This window comes from Eriocheir sinensis, chromosome 45, assembly GCF_024679095.1.
Source record: "Eriocheir sinensis breed Jianghai 21 chromosome 45, ASM2467909v1, whole genome shotgun sequence".
NCBI classification, from domain to species: domain Eukaryota; kingdom Metazoa; phylum Arthropoda; class Malacostraca; order Decapoda; family Varunidae; genus Eriocheir; species Eriocheir sinensis.
Window position 1 is genome coordinate 425,711 of NC_066553.1, and position 22,625 is coordinate 448,335.

At 43.7% G+C, this 22,625-nt stretch overlaps 1 long non-coding RNA gene across 1 annotated transcript in view; it reads left to right on the forward strand.

Moving 5' to 3' along the window:
- LOC126980808 (uncharacterized) overlaps positions 1-22,625 on the forward strand; it is a 43,297-nt gene that overhangs the window by 14,962 nt on the left and 5,710 nt on the right. Inside the window, exon 2 of the long non-coding RNA XR_007733604.1 lies at positions 7,589-7,789. This is a non-coding gene — a long non-coding RNA (uncharacterized LOC126980808). The remainder of the gene's footprint in view (positions 1-7,588; positions 7,790-22,625) is intronic.

Sequence of the window (22,625 nt, forward strand, 5' to 3'; positions counted from 1 at the left end):
TTCGCATAGGATGTTTTAAGATAGATAGCTAGGTTGCTGTGTGCCTGGAATTACATAATTATTTCTTAATTTCCAGTGAGTTTCTTTGTTGCTTTAAATAAATTTAAGAGTAGGTTCATCTGGTCTTTGCTTGTCCTATGAGAGATGTGACTGGTCATAAATAATAAGTGACTAGAAGGGGCTGTGAGTCTGAGAACTTTCAGATATTTTATTGTATATTTTTTATTGCTGAGAATTTACGGGATTTTCGGAAGTTCATACCTTTCAAGAACTTCACATAAAATGGCGCCCGAAACAGTGAACTGACCTCACACTCCATAGGCGAAGTATTAGCTGTTTGGCTCGAAGTATTTATCTCGCAAGATGTCTATATCACAGTGGAAACAGGAAGCGGAAGTGTTAGGGTACAATGCTAAAGAAGTCAGAGAGTACATAATCAAAGAGCAACATCAGCTACAATTACGGAATCTGGAAGCTGAGAGAGAGCGAGAAAAGGAGGCCCATGCAGTAAAAATGGCCGAGCTAGCGGCGAATAATGGGAATGGTAATAACTCCCAGAATAATAAAGTAATTTCTCCAAAGCTAAACCTTAATCATTTCAAGGAAGGTGACAAGATTGAGATATTTATAGCGCGGTTTGAGGAAGCCGCTAACTTAATGCAGTATGATGAGGTCACCAAGTGTGTGGAATTCATGTCTTTTTGAAGGTAAAGCTTTGGAGGGGATTCATAGATTGGATGGTAACTCTTGTGAGTATAAAGATATGAAGGAGGTATTATTGGCAGCTTATGGAATGTCCGTTGATGATTTGAATAATCAGTTCTCCTCTGCCTCCATAAATGACGATGAGACAGCAATTCAATTTGCTGCTCGCCTCAAGGGGTACTTAGATCAATGACTCAAGAAAGACGGTGCTGAGGAGACAGTTGAAGGTGTTAAGGACCTAATATTGTGTGCGCAGTACGTAAAATCCTGCTCAGATGAATTAGTCACGAGGCTGAAAATAGACAAGGTGAGGAAATTGGAAGTTATGAAGGAAATAGCTAATTCCTATTTTGAGGCTTGCAGTAGGACGAAAAAGCCTATTATTAAAAGCAATAACATGCAGAGTGAAGTCCCTAGAAAGATTGGTTCAGGCGTCGTCACCCACCATGGTGCGATCAGTATCGTGGCCTTCAGCCAAAAGTAACCAACATTATGCACCACGTCCGAAGACTGGAAGTTATGGGTCGCCACCGTATCAGGGTAATAAGTGGCACAAAATTGCTGCAGTATGACAAGTAAGTGCAACGCAGCATGGTAATTATGGTAGAAGGCAGGGTTCGCCACCACATGTGCCTTCCGTGAACGGCCTGTTTCGCGATGAGGCGCAGAATCAATGACTAGTGGCCGACGCAGCCACTAATCCGTACGATGATCGGTTGAATTTGAGTAAAAATGCAGTCACTCAAACACCTAACGCGGTGTTAGAGCCAGAGGATTTCGGAGAAAGTGAAAGGGTACAAGGAGACGGTGAGCCTCAGATTGATGCAGCAGTAGTGACCCGAGCAGCTGCTATGCGTAGGAGTACTGTTAGGCCTCTCATGGTTACATCTCTTGGAGATCTAACTAACAGCGAGGACGTAAGGAAGGAGGTGAAAAGAGACGACACCCTGCACGGCGTACGCAAACGTTTGCAGGAAAACAGTGTCATTTAGCTGAACGACAACCGCGTCAGTTTTATCAAGCAGCGTGGCTTGATATATAGGCAGATTATCTCTCCCTCGGGTGAAAAGAAATTGCAGTTAGTTGTGCCTGCGAGATACAGAGAGGCTGTTCTCAAGCTAGGTCACAGTACTACTCTAGGCGGTCACATGGGAAGAGCCAAAACACTCGCTCGCGGACAAGCACATTTTTATCGGCCAGGGATAGGCCAGGAGGTAGCTAGATTTGTGAGGTCGTGCGATGTGTGTCAAAAGACTATAGATAGGGACAGGGTAAATCCTGCTCCTTACAGCCACTGCCCATTATTGACTCTCCCTTTGAAAGAGTAGCGGTAGATTTGGTGGGGCCAATAGAGCCCCGAGCCAGCGATGGCTCCCGGTATATTCTTACGTTTGTAGATTTTGCCACGCGTTGGGCAGAAGCAGTGCCGCTGAAGAATATTGAAACGCAAACTGTGGCTGAAGCTCTCATGACTATATTTTGCCGAGTAGGTATACCCAGACAAATACTGAGTGATCGGGGTACTCAGTTCACCTCAGGGATGATGGAGGAAGTACTCCGTCTGCCAGCGTGCAAAGGGTTACATACCACAACCTACCATCCCATGGGGAATGGACTGTGTGAACGTTTTAACGGCACACTTAAGAAAATGCTTAAACGCATGGCTGCCGAACAACCCAAGGAATGGCCTAGATACCTGGCTCCTTTGTTGTTCGCGTACAGAGAAGCGCCACAGAGCTCCACCAGGTTCTCCCCGTTTGAGCTAATGTATGGTAGGTCGGTTAGGGGTCCGCTTCAGTTACTGAGAGAGCTGTGGGATGACAATGTTCCGGACCCGGACGTCAAGACCACATACCAGTACGTGTTAGATCTAGGTGACAGGCTGAGAGAAACCTGTAACATTGCTAAGGAGGAGTTACTCAAAGCAAAACAAGTACAGAAAAGTTACTACGACAGGAAGGCAAAGTTGCGTAAGCTTAGTGTAGGAGACCAGTGTCTAGTTTTGCTTCCCACAGCGAGCAACAAGCTGTTAGGTCAGTGGAAGGGACCTTAAGAGGTTCAGGAGAAGGTTAATGACCTTAATTAGATTTTCCTGGTTGACGGACACCCAAAACGGTTCCACATCAACATGATGAAACAATACTACCAGCGAGATGCAGCCGCAGGTTGCTTGCGAGAAAGTGAGTATGATGATGAGAAGGTGAGGTGTCTAGAGTTAGTTAAAGCTCACTATTCTCAACCTGAGACCGTATAATGTGGGAGCGGCAGTAGTCATACAAGATGATGAGGACGGCGAGGCTCCTCTCACTGTCTCTTCTAGGCAGACAGAGTCAGTGCATGACGTGACGTTGAGAGAAAAGTTAGCCTTAGAGGAGAGGGAACAATTAGCATCGGTGCTAGAGGGTTATGCAGAGTTTTTTTCTGACAAACCTAAGATTGCTCGGGTAACAGAGTATCGAATCGAGTTGACGAGAAAGGAGGCTGTCAGACAAAGGCCTTACCAGATTCCTTTACGACTGGTATACGCCGTAAAAAACGAAATCAGTGAAATGGAGGCCGCGGGTATCATAGAGAGATCAAATGTCCCCTACTGCATCCCCACGGTAGTCATAAGGAAGAAAGAAGAAGGAACTAGGATTTGCGGCGATTATCGAAAAGTAAACGCAGTGACGCGCGTAGACGCTGAGCCAATGTCTGATCCGCAAGCCATATTTGCTACTCTGGCTGATTCTAGAATTTTTTCTAAGATAGGGCTGACGAAAGGGTTTTTCTAGATTCCTCTGAGTAAGGAAAGTTGTAAGGACGTTGGGGCGGACTTCTTGTCGCGTCTGGTAGCAGAGTAAGATGATTAAAGTCGACAGGTTAGGTGGCTCGGAGACTTTATATTCGGATCTTGGGACCTCAAGATTCAGCTGAATCGAGGAACCAAGTGACGAAAGTGTGCAGATTAGGTGGCTTTCGAGGATGGTTGGCGGAGTACCCCGCCATCCGGCCATGTGTTTTCGAGCAGATAGGAGCTGTCAATTCTGTAGGTGGTGGAGTCTTAAATTCAACCCTGAAAAAGCTAGTTTGGCCGAGAGTTTTGCGGCATGCTTAAAATTTAAGTTGCATGGTATGGTGCATGGTGTGATAATGTATGAAAAATTAGGCAGTTAGCCAGGCATTTATACAATAAGTTACACCATTTTACACCTACCTGCAGCTACTCCACATCTGTCCCACCTGCACTATATATACATACAAAACACCACTTAGATACTGTGAATAATTGTGGGGAAGATCGCCAAGCCCGCTCTAAAAGGTACTGGAGCCTCGCTATGGAGTTTTCCCTCTAGTTTGAGTAATAACGTAAATGTTGAGGTTTTTCACTCACAGAGCAGAGGTTAACTGACATACACCACAATATGAGAGGGTGTGTGAAAAAGTGTGAGAACTTACTATCGGGAACATGCTGATTCTGTAGGTGCAGGTGTAGGGCATGTTGCCAGTGTGTCAAAAAACATTTCTCTGAAGACAAAAGTTTTTTTAAAGGGGGGGCGAAATGTCATGATTTCATTATTCAAAGAATAGCCCGTAAAAAAATACAGCGGGAGTCCCCGCCATTTTGATTGAGAGAGCGGGAAGATGCATCACCAAGCCGGGAAACCAGGCAGGCGGGAAACAGCACCTATTTCAAATCATATTCGTTATTGCTGCCAAAGCTGAATTATGAATCGGATGCATGACCCACTATTACCTAGTGCATTTGTTAGTTTATCAATAAATAATAATCCAAAGCCGTTAGGGCGTTAGTATAAGTGTTATGTAGAAAGAGAGATGTCAGTGTGGCGAGAGCTAGCATCTTGACCGCGGAGCCCGGCAGCTGAGCCTTGTGGGTCTTGCCCGCTCCCCGCAGCCATTTTCCTTCCAGACTCCATCGCGACAAGACGTCCTCACCATCCTTCCGTGCCACGTGTCCATCGTGGTGGTTTTCCAGCCTTGAAGTATCCACAAGTTAGGGTGACTGTGTTCTGCAGGTGAGGTAAGACTTTGGAAGGTACGAGAGGCGGTGTGTCGCAGAGAGGTACGAGAGAGGACTGAAGGAGGACTCCAGGGCTCCAGACCACGAGGTGGATCAGGTGTGGCATGCGCTTCGCCCACCTACAGTCAAGTACACTATTCGCATAGGATGTTTTAAGATAGATAGCTAGGTTGCTGTGTGTCTGGTATTAATTAATTATTTCTTAATTTCCAACGAGTTTCTTTGTTGTTTTAAATAGACTTAAGAGCAGGTTCATCTGGTCTTTGGTTGTCCTATGAGAGATGTGACTGGTCATAAATAATAAGTGACTAGAAGGGGCTGTGAGTTTGAGAACTCAATTTTCAGATATTTTATTTTATATTTTTTATTGCTGATAATTTACGGGATTTTTTCGGAAGTCCAGACCTTTCAAGAACCCCATAATATATATATATATATATATATATATATATATATATATATATATATATATATATATATATATATATATATATATATATATATATATATATATATATATATATATATATATATATATATATATATATATATATATATATATATATATATATATATATATATATATATATATATATATATATATATATATATATATATATATATATATATATATATATATATATATATATATATATATATATATATATATATATATATATATATATATATATATATATATATATATATATATATATATATATATATATATATATATATATATATATATATATATATATATATATATATATATATATATATATATATATATATATATATATATATATATATATATATATATATATATATATATATATATATATATATATATATATATATATATATATATATATATATATATATATATATATATATATATATATATATATATAGTATATATATCAGAGCTGGGCACTTCCGATCATCAGTCCGATAGTCCGATCTTCCGATCTGATCGGAACAGCACTTGGCGATCGGAATGCAAAGATTGGATCATCTTTGTAAAAGGTAATCGGACTGTGGAGATCGGAACAGCACAAACTTACTTCCGATCACCGATCATAGAAAAGAAAGTGGTCAACGCTGTCATGGCAACAAGTGACTGCGGACTTCTTACAGTTATTTATATACACGTTGTTAAATAGTTACTTCAATAAGTGTCTTTATTTATAAAATTAAGCGATAATTATCGATCGTTAATTTATTCAATCCTGGTAAGGTATCGCGAACTAGACGCGCAGGCGCAAAGTCGCTTTATTTGCTTGGCGGGACTTGTTACACGGCGCCATGATAGTGTGGTGTGGGCTGCAGTGGTGGGCTTCCGCTCACTCCAGTAACCGAGTGGCCTGCCCCAGTTGTCAGCTATGCATTTTCTGCTGCAGTGTTACCACCCGCTAATGGCGGCAGCGTCAGTTCCTTTTCGGAAAACCAACAAGACCTAGGCTAAAAGGGGGGCTTCGCCCCGCCTTGACCCCCCCCACCTTCTTAACCGGGGGGAGGGCTTTGCCTTTCCTCGACACCCCCCCACCCACCCGTCGGGCTCCCCCCGCAACAAGAGGAGGAGGAAGGAAGTCTCGCGAGACAGCGCAACATGCCGCCCAGACCACAGCTCCAAACTAACGCCCCATACCCCTCCCATCCAAGAACTTACCTAACGTCTTCTTGAATGTATTTATCGTGTTGGCGCTCACCACATGACTTCTACGTCTGTTCCACTCATCCACCACTGTTGGTAAACCAATTCTTGCCTATGTCTTTGTTGATCCTGAACTTATCCAGCTTAAACCCATTGCTACGTGTCCTACCCGGTGTGGTGCCATCTGCCATCCACGTATCCTAGGACATCGCATCCAATCTACGCATGCGCGGGATTTGTTTACAAACAAAGGGTGGATGAATTGCGACACGGTACCGTGTCTTTGTCGACTGCCTATCGCGATATGTCCCACCTGAGTTTGTTTTTTTATCTTTTTAAAAGTAAATATTGACGTATGTTTTGAATTTGAAAATTGCTTGAAATAAGAAAGTTTCTTCCTGCACCCTCTGTATGTCAGTAAATGAGGTTAATGAGGTATGTCGGTAAATGTGATAAATGAAATAACCTACACCCCTTGTATGTCGGTAAATGTGATAAATGAGATAACCTGCTCCCTTTGTATGTTGGTACATGTGATAAATGAGATAACCTGCACCCCTTGTATGTCGGTATATGTGATAAATGAGATAACCTACACCCTTTGTATGTCGGTAAATGTGATAAATGAGATAACCTGCACCCCTTGTATGTCGGTAAATATGATAAATGAGATAACCTACACCCCTCGTGTCACGGTAAATGTGATTAATGAGATACCCTACACCCATTGAATGTCGGTAAATGTGATTTATGAGATAACCTGCACCCCTTGCATGTCGGTATATGTGATAAATGAGATTACCTACACCCCTCGTATCTCGGTAAATGTGATTAATGAGATACCCTACACCCATTGAATGTCGGTAAATGTGATAAATGAGGTACCCTACACCCCTTGTATGTCGGTAAATGTGATAAATGAGGTACCCTACACCCCTTGTATGTCGGTAAATGTGATAAATGAGGTAACCTCTTTTTTTGTTTACATCTCAGCCTATAGCGCTGGTAGGCTTTCTTCAGGGGCCTGGTGGTCGGCCCAAGCCCGTAATGGCGCAGGCAAATTTTATAGTGGCGCTATTTTTTTATTTTTTATTTATTTATTTATTTATTTATTTATTTATTTATTTATTTTTTTTTACGTTGCTGCCTATTGCGCCGGTAGGCATCTTCCCGGTGGGGCCTGATGATCGGCCCAAGGCTTCTTTCAGGTGGGGCCTGATGGTCGGCCCAGCCCGTTCTGGCGCAGGCGAGTGTTTATAGTAGCGCCATCTTGCATTGGCTCATGCTGCCCCCCGGAACTCGTTCTTGATTCGCTTGGACGGCTTCCTCTAGAGTCCGGGTTGATGGGTGGTCTTCAGGACAGCATGTGGGTAGTTTTAAGCCACTCGGCGGTGACTGAAAAATCCGAGGTGGTAGCGTGGGGATTTGAGCCCGCGTCGTCCATCACGCGGTGAATGTGGGCCCAGTACGCTACCAGTCCAGCCACCGCCTACCCAAGTTATGCTGGGCTCATGCTGCCCACTGGAACTCATTTTTTATTCGCTTGTACAGTTTCTTCTAGAATCCGGGATGATTGGTGGTCTTCTGGACAGCCTGTGAGTAATCTTAAGCCACTCGGCGGTGACTAAAAAATACCAGGTGGTATCGTAGGGATTCGAATCGACATTGTCCATGGCGTGATGAATGATGGCCCCGCACGCTAATCACTCAGCCACCGCTTATCCTTGTATGTCAGTAAATGTGAAAAATGAGATACCATAAACTCCTTGTATGTCGGTAAATGTGATAAACGAGGTAACCTGAAACCTTGTATGTCTGTAAATGTGATAAATGAGATAACCTGCACCCCTTGTATGTCGGTAAATGTGATAAATGAGATAACCTGCACCCCTTGTATGTCGATAAATGTGATAAATGAGATAACCTGCACCCCTTGTATGTCGGTAAATGTGATAAATGAGATAAACTACACCTCTTGTATGTCGGTAAATGTGATAAATGAGATAACCTTCACCCCTTCTTTGTCAGTAAATGTGATAAATGAGATAACCCACACCCCTTGTATGTCGGTAAATGTGATAATTGAGAAAACCTGCCCCCTTGTATGTCGGTAAATGTGATAAATGAGATAACCTGCCCCCTTGTATGTCGGTAAATGTAATAAATGAGATAACCTACACTCTCTTCTGATTGATGGTCATGTTTCTCAGATTCTCTCCATTTAATGGTAGGCTATCTGAATTATGGGGTCCATGTCATTTTTTAATTTGGCCATTTTCCCATAAAAGCTGCCATGCTGTCTTGCTGCTATCTTGCCTGGACAAACTACGATATCATCACTGTGTTTGTAAATATCGGCTTCCACGCATGCGCAGATCAGGATGGGATGTCTTAGGATACGTGGATGGCAGATAACACAACACCGGCCCACTTAAAATCAAAACCTTATTGCTTATGTACTTTATGTAATTAATTTATTTATGGACCAATATCTTTTATTCAGAAAGCTATTTAATCAGGAAGGATAGGAGATTAATGATCACTATCGCTCGTTTATTATAGAATAGTAAAAAATATTTCCTAGATATCGATGATAAAATATTAAAAAGTTGAAAAATGTTTGTCAAAAATCTAAATCAAATTCACACAAAAGTTAAAATAGCGAACATAATTCCTTTTTCAAACTTTCAGAAATTGAATAAAAAGAGTAGACTTAAATAAATGCCTAAAATAAGAAGTTAAGATAACAATTTTTCTTTACCATGTCCTGTATACCAAAAGAAAGAGGAAAATAAAGATATTTATAAGCAAATAATTAAGTTATTACTTATTTGAAATTATTACTTATGAACGCCTAAAATAGGTGTTTCTTATAATTATTATTTAAAAAAATAATTGTAATTATTACAAGTTTTAATGATCGGATGATCGGAATGGTGATCGGAACAGCAGTACTTAAAAAAAAATGGTCGGATGATCGGAATCGGATCAGTTGCCCAAACTGATCGGATGATCGGGGATCGGAACAGCAAAAAAGTGATCGGTGCCCACCACTGATAGATATATATATATATATATATATATATATATATATATATATATATATATATATATATATATATATCAGAGCTGGGCACTTCCGATCATCAGTCCGGTCGTACGATCTTCCGATCTGATCGGAACAGCAATTGGCGATCGGAATGCAAAGATTGGATCATCTTTGTAAAAGGTAATCGGACTTTGAAAATCGGAACTTCACAAACTAATTTCCGATCACAAAAAAGAAAGTGGTCAGCGTTGTCATGGCAACAAGTGACTGCGGACTTCTTACAATTATTTTTATACACGTTGCTAAATAGTTACTTCAATAAGCGTCTTTATTTAAAAAAAAATAAGCGATAATTATTGATCGTTAATTTATTTAATTCTGGTAAGGTATCGTGAACGGGACGCGCAGGAGCAAAGTCGCTTTATTTGCTTGGCGGGACTTGTTACACGACGCCATGACAGTGTGGTGTGGGCTGCAGCAGTGGGCTTCCGCTCACTCCAGTAACCGTGTGTCCTGCCCCAGTTGTCAGTTATGCATTTTCTGCTACAGTGTTACCACCCTCTAATGGCGGCAGCGTCAGTACCTTTTCGATCCCCCCACCTTCTTAACAGGGGGGGAGGGCTTTGCCTTCCCTTGACCCCACCGCCCACCCACACTTCGGGCTCCCGGCCCCCGAAACAGGAGGATGAGGAGGAAGGAGGTCTCGCGAGCCAGCGCAACAAACCGCCCAGACCACCGACCAAACTAACGCCCCATACCCCTCCCATCCCAGAACTTAATAGTACTTACCTAACCTCTTCTTGAATGTATCTATCGTGTTGGCGCTCACCACATGACTTCTACGTCTGTTCCACTCATCCACCAATGTTGGTAAACCAATTCTTGCCCATGTCTTTGTTGAACCTGAACTTATCCTACTTAAACTCATTGCTACGTGTCCTAACCGGTGTGGTGTCATCTGCCATCCACGTATCCTAAGACATCCCATCCAATCTGCGCATGCGCGGGATTTGTCTACAAACAAAGGGTGGATGAATTGCGACACAGTACAGTGTCTTTGTCGACTGCCTATCGTGATATGTCCCACCTGAGTTTTTTTTAATCTTTTTAAAAGTAAATGTTGACGCATGTTTTTAATTTGAAAACTGCTTGAAATATGAAAGTTTCTTCCTGCATCCTTTGTATGTCAGTAAATGAGGCAAATGAGGTATGTCGGTAAATGTGATAAATGAGATAACCTGTTCATCTTGTACGTCGGTAAATGTGATAAATGAGATAATCTGTACCCCTTGTATGTCGGTAAATGTGATAAATAAGATAACCTCCACCCCTTGTATGTTGGTAAATGTGATAAATGAGATAACCTACACCCCTTGTATGTCGGTAAATGTGATAGATGAGATAACCTGCACCCCTTGTATGTCGGTAAATGTGAAAAATAAGATAACCTACACCCCTTGTACGTCGGTAAATGTGATAAATGAGATAACCTGAACCCCTTGTATGTCAGTAAATGTGATAAATGAGATAACCTACACCCCTTATAAGTCGGTAGATGTGATAAATGAGATAACCTGCACCCCTTGTATCTCTGTAAATATGATTAATGAGATACAAAAGTAACGAAGATACCGATATATATTTGAATAAGTAGCGGATGGCCGATAACCCGATTTTGTTATCAGTGATAAAGTATTGCGATAACTAATCGCGATAACGCCCAGCTAGTGACTGAGAGAGGAGATGTGAGGTTTCCAGTTCAGATTTTGAGTTAAGGATAGACCGAGGATTTTTTTTTTTTTTACAACAAAGGAGACAGCTCAAGGGCACCAAAAAAAAAATACAATAATAAAAAAAGCCCGCTACTCGCTGCTCACAAAAAGAATCTAAAGAGGTGGCCGAAAGAGAGGTCAATTTCGGGAGGAGAGGTGTCCAGACAACCTTCTCTTGAAAGAGTTCAAGTCGTAGGCAGGAGGAAGTACAGAAGAAGGAAGATTGTTCCAGAGTTTACCTGCGTGAGAGATGAAAGAGTGAAGATGCTGGTTAACTCTTGCATAAGGTGTTTGGACAATATAGGGATGAGCATGAGTAGAAAGTCGCGTGCAGCGGGACCGCGGGAGGTAGGGAGGCATGCAGTTAGCAAGTTCAGAAGAGCAGTCAGCATGAAAATATCGATAGAAGATAGAAAGAGAGGCAACATGGCGGCTGAAATTAAGAGGTAGAAGACTATCAGTAAGAGGAGGAGAGCTAATGAGACGAAAAGCCTTAGACTCCACCCTCTCCAGGAGAGCTGTGTGAGTGGAGCCCCCCCACGCGTGAGATGCATACTCCATACGAGGGCGGACAATGCCCCTGTATATGGATAGCAACTGTGCGGGGGAGACGAACTGGCAGAGACGATACAGAACGCCCAACCTCGAGGAAGCTGATTTAGTGAGAGAAGAGAGAGTGAAGTTTCCAGTTAAGATTTTGAGTTAAGGATAGACCGAGGATGTTTAGTGTTGAAGATGGTCACAGCTGAGTGTTGTCGAAGAATATGGGATAGGTGTTTGGAAGATTGTGTCGAGTTGATAGGTGGAGAAATTGGGTTTTTGAGGCATTGAAGGACACAAGGTTTCTTTTACCCCAATCGGAAATGATAGTAAGGTCTGAGGTTAAACGTTCTGCAGCCTCCAGCCTGGAGTCATGTAATTCCTGTTGAGAGGGTCTTCTGTTGAAAGAAGTTGAATAATGCAGAGTGGAGTTATCAGCGTATGAGTCGATAGGACAGTTTGTTATGGAAAGAAGATCATTGATGAATAACAGGAAGAGAGTGGGTGATAGGACAGAGCCCTGTGGAACACCACTGTTAATAGGTTTATGAGAAGAACAGTGACCGTCTACCACAGCAGAGATAGAACGGCCGGAAAGGAAACTGGAGATAAATGAACAGAGAGAAGGATAGAATCCGAATGAGGGCAGTTTAGAAAGCAAAGACTTGTGCCACACTCTATCGAAGGCTTTCGATATGTCTAGTGCAACTGAGAAAGTTTCACCGAAACGGCTAAGAGAGGATGACCAAGAATCAGTTAAGAGAGCAAGAAGATCGCCAGTAGAACGCCCCTTGCGGAACCCATACTGGCGATCAGATAGAAGGTTAGAAATGGAAAGGTGCTTTTGAATCTTCCGGTTAAGGATTGATTCAAAAGCTTTAGATAGACAGGAAGGTAAATCTATAGGGCGGTAGTTTGAGGGATTGGAACGGTCACCCTTCTTAGGCACAGGCTGTGCGAAGGCGTACTTCCAACAAGAAGGAAAGGTAGATGTTAATAAGCAGAGGCGAAAGAGTTTGACCCGGCAGGGTGTCAGCACGGAAGCACAGTTTTTAAGGATAATAGGAAGCACTCCATCAGGTCCATAAGCCTTCTGAGAGTTGAGGCCAGAGAGGGCATAGAAGACATCGTTAGGAAGAATCTTAATAACAGGCATAAAGGAGTCGGAGGGGGGGATGAGAAAGAGGAATATGCCCAGAATCGTCCAGAGTGGAGTTGTTACAGAAAGTTTGAGCGAAGAGTTCAGCCTTAGAGATAGAAGAGACGGCAGTGCTGCCGTCTGGGTTAAGAAGAGGCGGGAAAGAGGAAGAAGTGAAATTGGAGGAGATATTTTTGGCTAAGTGCCAGAAGTCTTTGGAAGAATTAGAGAAAGCAAGGTGTTGACATATGCTATGGATAAAGGAGTTTTTGATAAGTCGAAGAATAGATCTGGCACGATTCCGGGCAGAAATGTAAAGTTCATAATTAGCATTAGTTTGAAGGCTCTGGTACCATTTGTGAGCTGCCTCTCTATCATTGACAGCACGAGAACAAGCGTGATTAAAGCAAGGCTTTTTAGCGTGAAGAGTAGAGAAAGAACGAGGAATGTATGTCTCCATTCCAGAGACAATCACCTCTCTGATGCGCTGAGCACACACAGAGGGGTCTCTATCCTGGAAGCAATAATCATTCCACGGGAAATCGGAAAAGTACATCCTCAGGTCGTCCCACCGAGCTGAAGCAAAATGCCAGAAGCATCGCCTCTTCGGTGGGTCCAGAGGGTGTACAGGAGCGATAGGACAGGATGCAGAAATAAGATTGTGATCGGAGGAGCCCAACGGAGAGAACAGTTTGACAGAATAAGCAGAAGGGTTTGAGGTAAGGAAGAGGTCTAGAATGTTGGGCCGGTCTCCAAGACGGTCGGGAATACGTGTAGGGTGCTGGACCAACTGCTCTAGGTCGTTGAGGATAGCTAAGTTGTAGGCTTGTTCACCAGGATGGTCAGTGAAAGAGGATGAAAGCCAAAGCTTGTGGTGAACATTGAAATCTCCTAGGATGGAGATTTCAGCGAAGGGAGAATGGGTCAAGTTGTGCTCCACTTTAGAGTTCAAATAGTCAAAGAATTTTACATAGTTAGTAGAGTTAGGTGAGAGATTAACAGCATAGATGTATTTAGTAATAGAATGACAATGAAGTCTTAGCCAGATGTTGGAAAATTCAGAAGAGTCAAGGTTTTGGGCACGAGAGCAAGTGATGTCGTTGCGCACGTAGGCGCAACATCCAGCTTTGGATTGAGATTTAGGATAGAGATAGTAGGAGGGAACAGAGTAGAGATTGCTGTCAGTAGCCTCAGAAGCCTGTGTTTCGGTAAGGAAGAGAAGGTGAGGTTTAGAGGAGAGATGATGTTTCACAGAATGAAAATTAGAACGAAGACCGCGAATGTTGCAGAAATTGAGAAGAAAGAGGTTCGAGGAGTTATCAAGACACCTCTCGGGTCGGCAACCAGAAGAGAAGTCCTCCCTTGGGGAGTTTGTGGTACCCCCCCCCAGGCGGGGATTCCGAAGCTTGATGTGGGTGCGCAATTTTGAAATTTGAATTTTGGGAAAAGGTGTATATGTTGTGTGAATGTAGTGTGGTGTGGATAGAGAGAGGATCTGTCTTTAGAGAGCATGCTGAACTACTCACCGGTGTTGGTGAGACAATAGGGAAACGGTTAGTGAGGACATGGGAAGGGTCTTTGGAGGGCTTCAGCTCCCTTCTCACCTCCCATATATACCTCACAGGGAGTGGCTTGCGCCCGTTCGGTAGGTGTCTTCCTACCTACTCCAGCCAATACATATATATATATATATATATATATATATATATATATATATATATATATATATATATATATATATATATATATATATATATATATATATATATATATATATATATATATATATATATATATATATATATATATATATATATATATATATATATATATATATATATATATATATATATATATATATATATATATATATATATATATATATATATATATATATATATATATATATATATATATATATATATATATATATATATATATTAGTTATTTATCTATTTTATTTATTAATTATATATATTTACGTGCCAGCCTATGGCGCCGGTAGGCTTTTTTGAGAGGCCTGGTTGGTGGTCGACCCCAGCCCGTCATGGCGCACGCCAGTGTTTTATAGCGGCGCCATCTTTTCTTGGCTCATGCTGCCCCCTAGAGCTCGTTCTTGATTTATTTGAATGGTTTCCTCTAGAGTCCGGGTTGATGGGTGGTCGTCAGGGTAGCATGTGATTAGCCTTAGGCCACTCGGCGGTGACTGAAAAGTCCCAGGTGGTAGCTGTGGATTCGTACGCACGTCGTCCAGCCAGAACGCGGTGTATGCTATGCCCGCACGCTAACCACTCAGATAGATAGATAAATAAATAGATAGATAGATAGATAGATAGATAGAGAGAGAGAGAGAGAGAGAGAGAGAGAGAATGTGTTTCATGTTGCCGTTCCTTATGTCTGTGGTGTTTTCGATCTTCGAGTCTACTATTGCCATAGTATGAACATGGGGACGGAATTTAGGGTAGCTAAAATACAAATTTAAAGAAATTTGGTACTTTTGATGGAAGTGACTTTGTAGGCGGTGCAAGAAGCTACAAACACACACACACACACACACACACACACACACACACACACACACACACACACACACACACACACACACACACACACACACACACACGCAGGTGGACAGTTACAGTGTGTTTTTCCGTCTCATGGAGGCCTCTCCTAGGTTTTCCCAGGTGGCTATAGTGATGATGTGGAAATAGAATATAGTGATCGAAAAAGTGATATAGGAGGTTTAATAATCAGGCGCTCTGTGTCATTTTAACCAGCTGTTACCCCTCCCCGATGTGATCAGCCCTTTTAGATTTAGAGGAGTCAAAGGCTCATCATCTCATCAACTCCCTTCTTCATGCTGACAGTCTCCCACCTCTTAAATTCCGCTGCAATTTTGCCTCTTTATCTTCTCAGGATGCAAACCACTTTCTTTTCTAGCTCATCCTAATGTTTGTTATCCAAATCCCTTGAGCAAAAGTTAATTAATTAAATAGCATCTCATTCTTTCGCCCTTTATGCAGGTGAACACTGAAACAGCCTTCCTTCGTCTGTATTTCTTCGTGCTTACGACATTAACTTTTTAAGAGGGAAGTATCAAGACACCGCTCCATTCGACCCTCTTTATCGGCCACTGAATTCTATTTTCTGTACAAGATTAGCGTTTTTTTTTTTTTTGTGTGTGTGTGTGTGGGGGGGGGGGCTGAGCTGCTAATTTTATTGTAATATAATATATTGTGATATTAACTATGATAGTGAAAGTATCTCTGTAAATTGGATTTTTTTGTGTGGTTAAAAGCTAAATATGATGAGTAGGTAGTGAGTGGTTTAGTCAATTGTGTTTACGCTGGAGACACTGGAGAAATCTTAAATGTACGTATAGGTGGGAAGGCAGTAAGCTGTGCTACCGCGGAAGCAGCAATGGTGGTGCTGGAGAGAGAAGCGGTGTTGGTGGTGGAGGCACAGTGCAATCCCCCGAGTGAGCCATAACAGTATCGTGGAGGGCGGCCAGTGCACTACAATGGAGGCTCCATAAAGAACATGAATACCAAAACTAATACTTTTTATGGTCTCATTTTCTTTGGTATTCAGCAGACGGTGTAGAGGCCAGATAGCGAGGAGGGACCCACTTTGAATACCAGGGGAGAATTACTGGATATTGACGCCACCAGTCCCCTCAGGGGTTTGTAAAATTAAGCCTCATCTATTGTCATGTTTTCCTCTCACTCTTCTCTTTAATTCCTTTTCCTATTTTCTGAGAGCCGGGAAGAGCGTTTAGCAGCTACTTTCCAGTAATGATTTCTGATAATAGAATAACTGTAACCTAATTCGTTAACTAACAAAAAAAAACTAGAAGAGTTCTTAATCCTAACAATATTCACTTAGTTGTCCTATTACTGAACAGTCAAATAGTAATAAACAATGTGTCTGGACAAAATGGGAAAAAAATACCCTTGTATCTTCAAGGCAATGTTCTTAATTACAATAGATTTCTTTTCTTTGCACTTTGTAGGTCCTGCGTCAGATTTAAACATGTTTCCTATCACCGGTATTGGAATTTCATCAGTGATTTATAAACAGCATTGATGAGACTCGGATGAAGGAGGGTGGCGACGTGCCTTCGCTAATAAGCTAAACGACAAATTATTGGCTGGACGAATAAAATCGGAATGAGATAATGGAGCCGCGCTTATTGGCAATCACGAAGGTTATGGTGGATCTCCCTGCCCAACGTCACCATACTTGACAACTTAATAAATACAAAAGAGAACCGACATACTTTTTATCATATTTATTGACTTTAATGATACGAATGGTCTATAACACATCACGACTATACTTGCTGAATTATGAGAAAAATATTTCATCTCATAACAAGGCGAACTAAAAAAATAAACGGCCTGACGTTATTTTTTTAAACGAGAATAAATTCATATTTCCCTATAATTAATTGATAATTATGTAAGAGATAGAGTGATCGTGCATCCTTCTATCATACCTACTGACAAGAGCCTTGACATTTTCCTGTTGGCTAGCCTGTTGAACATAATACTTAATTAAGCCATACTCAGACAAATTGAATTAACTCAGCCGGTATGCGAACCGCTTACTCACCTCGCTTATAATGAATGGGTTGTGACTTTTGGCTTCGTCATGATGCAAACATCCCCTTGGTACCTTAAGATAATAGAAGGTAAATGATCCAAAGACATAAGTTAGATTAAGCTTCGTAAGTTTACGAGCAGCGATTAGCGGGCTTTATTGCATTTTTCTTTGTGTACTTCTCTTGAGCTGTTTCCTTTACCCTACGAAAAATACATTCGTTTTTCAAAATGGCCGCAGACTATACCTGACTCCGTACCTTTGCTTTTGTTAGGGCTAAAACTGGTGTCAAATTGTATACTTTTGGGGTAAAGGAATATAATCAATAGGTTAGAGAACTGAAAACGCAATTGGTATGGGGACCGTAAACGAGGCGCTCATTCTTAGCTAGCGGCTTAGCAGATGGAGCTGAGGAAACTGCGGGACCATCTGCCGTGGATGCAGTGTACCCGGGGAACGAATAAGCGCCCTAAGCTACGAGGACCTGAAATCGGAGGTGAGTGCTACGAGGAACAGGTTGCGCTTTAAAAAGGTCCATTACTGAAGGATCGTCATGGTACTTGGAGGAAGAGAGGGACGCTATAACCTTTTCTAGGGACCAAAATGTGCTGTCTCTTCTAGGGGAAGGATTTTGATGAAAGGGCCACGCTTGAGAAGCTGAACTGAGCGAGGGTCTCGGAGAAGTCCCCAGCCATGCTTAAGGGGGTCAGTAAGAGTGGCAAGGTGAGTTGCAATTGTAGATGACGTCTTCCCTTGATGAATGTGGGAAAGACAAGAAGAAATTCCAAGACTGTAGCCTCAGTGATTCTTTCTGTGTCATACCCTCACGAAGGATCGGAAACCCTTCCAATGAGATTCGTAATGTCTTAAAGAGAAGAGAGAGGAAGAAAAGCGGAAAGCATGTTCTATACGGCCTTTGAGGGAACGAGGCTTGCAAGACAGGCCTGAGAAACTCTGCGTGATGCGCCAGCATGGAAAAGAATCTACCGGGGCGAATCCCCTCGAGACCATGAGGAGGACACCATTGGTTAAGTTTCGCGAACCATGGTTGTTCTGACCACCACGACGGTATCAATAACTGCTACCCCGCCCCTGAAGGATTTCGAGCTATTCAACACTTTCCATTTAATGCTGGTGCATAGGGAAGAGGACAGATAAATTAAGTCCCACCTGTTCCATTGTTCGGTGAAAGCATCCGGACAGCCCTCCGTTTTCCGAACACCTCTGACGAGGGACTTGGGAAGCCTGTCCGATGTCTTGCAGGCTAAGAGATAGATCTGCGGTGTCCCCCACCTAATGCATAATCTCGAAGTACTCCCAATTTAAGGTCCGTACCACTGAGGACCTCATGAAGCGGGAGAGAGCATCTGCCCACTCATTGTTTTCCCCCTGGGAGCTGTTGGGTTGACAGTGAAATGCGACGTGATGCCGCCAGGGCAAAAAATTGTTCCGACAGTGACAGCAGATTTTCCTGAACAGGAGGTGCCATGCTTGGCGCGGCAGTGGACCGCCGTCATGTTATAGATGTCGAAGCAGATAGCCTTGCCCTCCAGGTCGGGGTGATCCTAAAGAAGGAAAGGAGAAACCCGGAATTGAAGAAGCCCAGCAGGGATTCTTATTGTCTGCGAGACATGGTGAGGGTAACTTAATCACTAAAGAATTTTAGGCCAAGTTTTTTCGCATAACCTCAGATAGCCTTACCATGTTTGACCTCGAGTCCCAGTGGAAAACTTGTAAACTTAAAGTTATCTTTCCAACCTGGAAAGCGAGGAACCAACGGAACGAAAGTGGATTGGATTGTATCAGTAAGTGTCCTGCGGATCAAGTGCTGCCAACCAGTAATGTTGTCGAAGCCGCAACCTCACTTGTTGGAGCGATAGCCGATGAAATTTGAAGGCTTTGATATATGACTTCGATTAGCTTAGGTCTTTCTTTAGTACAGTGAAAACACGGGAGAGAAAAACTTTCCCAACCGTTCTCTTTACACCCCTTTGTAAGGGAAACATTCATTGGAACCTTCTTAAATTTAGGAGGAAACTCGCCTCCGGATCAGAGGTTCAAGTCCAGGTCAGTCCTTGTCTGACGACCGTGGGTGCCCATCCTTTTCCTGGCCATGCGTCCAGCCTAGGAACGGAGAGTCACTAAGTTGTCTCCTCCTTTCTGGCTTTCCCCCATGTGGTAATGCACTTGCATGGAATCCTGCTTCCTGCGAGAGACTGTTGACCCCCTCCCCTACGACTGGCGGCTTGTTCGTACGTCTTATTGTGGCTTGGCTGACCGCTGCTGGAAACCAGCTAAAGCTTGGGGTACCATTATCTTGATCGGTGGAGTATCAGCTACCAGGCATCTTTTTACAGGGTCCTGAGAGTGGGGAAAATGTTTTGGGATGGTAGCGAACCGCCTCGCGGCGCAAGTTGAGGCGCTCCCCCACTGCGTCGGCCAGAGTCAAGCGTGTCGACAGAAGAAGAGAGAGGCCAGACCCTTTTTCTGTAGTCGTCAGAGGCTCAGAAAGGGTAGCGAACGACAAATGTTGGGGGCTTGAAGCCAGGGTGTTCGCCCAGGTAGCAATGAAAAAGAGGCAAAACACAGAAAGAGTGAACAAGTCGCTTTCTGTCGTCCAAGAAAATCCTTCTTGAAGGCTTCATCTTGAGTGGGGTTGAAACAAGGGAGGACGGGGGAAGCTCTGTTATAGGCAGACAACCCATCGATGATGGCATCTGGTGAGAGAGATGCCGGCTTGGAGGACGAGAACCTACGGAGTGTGAGAAATATTCAGTATAGTCTCCACGCGACGGTTCGTAGACGGCAGAAAATGGACAATGCCATTGAAAAACAAAATTGTTAGCAGCCGCATATAATGGTGAGCCGCTGCAAAAATACGTAGCTGGCCGTAAATACACGTTGGCAACAAGAAATATACGTAGCTGGCCGCACATATGTGTTGGTGACAGCAAATATGCACAGGCGACAGCAAAAATACGTAGCTGGCCGCACATAAACGTAAGCGACCGCGAAAATACGTAGCTGGCCGCACATAAACTTAGGCGACAGCAAAGATGCGTAGCTGGAGGCACCTAAACATAGGCGACGGGAAATAATTGTAGCCGGCCGCACATAAACGTAGGAGACAGCAAATATACGTAGCTGGCCGCACATAAACGTAGGCGACAGCAAATATACGTAGCTGGTCGCACATATGCGTAGGCGACAGCGAATATACGTATCTGGCGGTATATAAGCGTAGGCGACAGTAAATATACGTGCCTGTCCACACATAAACGTAGGCGACAGTAAATATACGTGGCTGTCCACACATAAACGTAGGCGACAGTAAATATACGTGGCTGTCCACACATAAACGTAGGCGACAGTAAATATACGTAGCTGGTCGCACATATGCGTAGGCGACAGCGAATATGCGTATCTGGCGGTATATAAGCGTAGGCGACAGCAAAAAAGCTGGCCGCACATAAGCGTAGGTGACAGCAAAAAAAGACATAGCTGGTCGTATCGTATATAAGCGTAGGCGAAAGCAAAAGAGACGTAGCTGGCCAAACGTAAGCGTAGGCGACAGCAAAAAAGACGGAGCTAGCCGAACATAAACGCATACGACAGCAAAAAAGATGTAGCTGGCCGCTCGTATACGTATATATAAGCGGCTGCAAAGATACGTAGGCGACAGCAAATATGGGTAGCTGGCCGCTCATAAACGATGGCGACAACAAATATGCGTAGCTGGCCGCTCATATACGTATATTTAAGCGGTCGCTAAGATACGTAGGCGACAGCAAAAATGAGTTGCTGGCCGCACATAAACGATGGCGACATCAAATATACGTAGCTGGCCGCTCATATACGTATATATGACCGGCCGCAAGATACGTAGGCGACAGCAAATAAACGTAGCTGGCCGCACATATACGTATATATGACCGGCCGCAAAGATACGTAGGCGACAGCAAATAAACGTAGCTGGCCGCACATATACGTATATATGAGCGGCCGCAAAGATACGTAGGCGACAGCAAATAAACGTAGCTGGCCGCACATATACGTATATATGAGCGGCCGCAAGATACGTAGGCGACAGCAAATAAACGTAGCTGGCCGCAGATATAAGTATATATATAGGCGGCCGCAAAACTACGTAGGCCACCGCAAATAGTGTCCGATGGTAAGGCTTAAGCCAAAGCTCGTCCCAAACACGGCAGGTAGCCATGCCCGCGGTCCGAGCGGGGGTATGATCCTGGGAGCGGGGTCGCAAACCCGCCACCTCCCAGGGCGAAAGTGAGTCATACGGCCTCCGACACTCGTCACAACACAGTCGCTCCGCACACCTGTAACACGGGGAGAGAGGGCACCAATCTCCAGGGACGTAAGCGAACAAAAAGGACGCTAACCACTCGTCACAAACGCAAGTCATTCGTCACAAGCGCAGCAGCTCCTCCCGCCGGTGACATGGGTAGGGAGGACGCCGGTCCAGAAGGGGGTCGTGGACCCGCGTTCCGGGGACGAAAGCGAACATAAGAACGCCAGCCATTCGTCACCAACACAGCCGTCCTTCTCGCCAACGACATGAGGAGAATGGACGCCGGTCCGGGAGGGGGTCGTGGGACAGCGCCTCCAGGGACGAAAACAAACCATATGGACGCCCGTCACTCGTCACAAACACGGGGGCTCCTCTCGCCCGTAAAACGGAGAGAGAGAATCCCGGTCCGGGAGGGGATAGAGATTCGCGCTTCCAGGGACGAAAGCGAACCAAATAGACGCAGGTCAAGCGAACCATATGGACGCTAATCACTCATCACAAACTCGGCCGCTCCTCTCGCCCGTAACACGGGAAGAGTGAACGCCGGTCTGGGAGGGGATAGAAATCCGTGCCTCCAGGGACGAAAGCGAACCAAATGGACGCAGGACAAGCGAACCACATGGACGCAGGTAATTCGTCACAAACACGGCCGCTCCTCTCGCCCTGCAACACGGAGAGAGAGAGAACGCCGGTCCGGGAGGGGATAGAGATCCGCGCCTTCAGGGACGAAAGCGAACCAAATGGACGCAGGTCAAGCGAACCATATGGACGCTACACACAGAACCAAAGTTAGTCAAATCCTTATGCTGGGATCACACATCTGCGATTTCGCTCT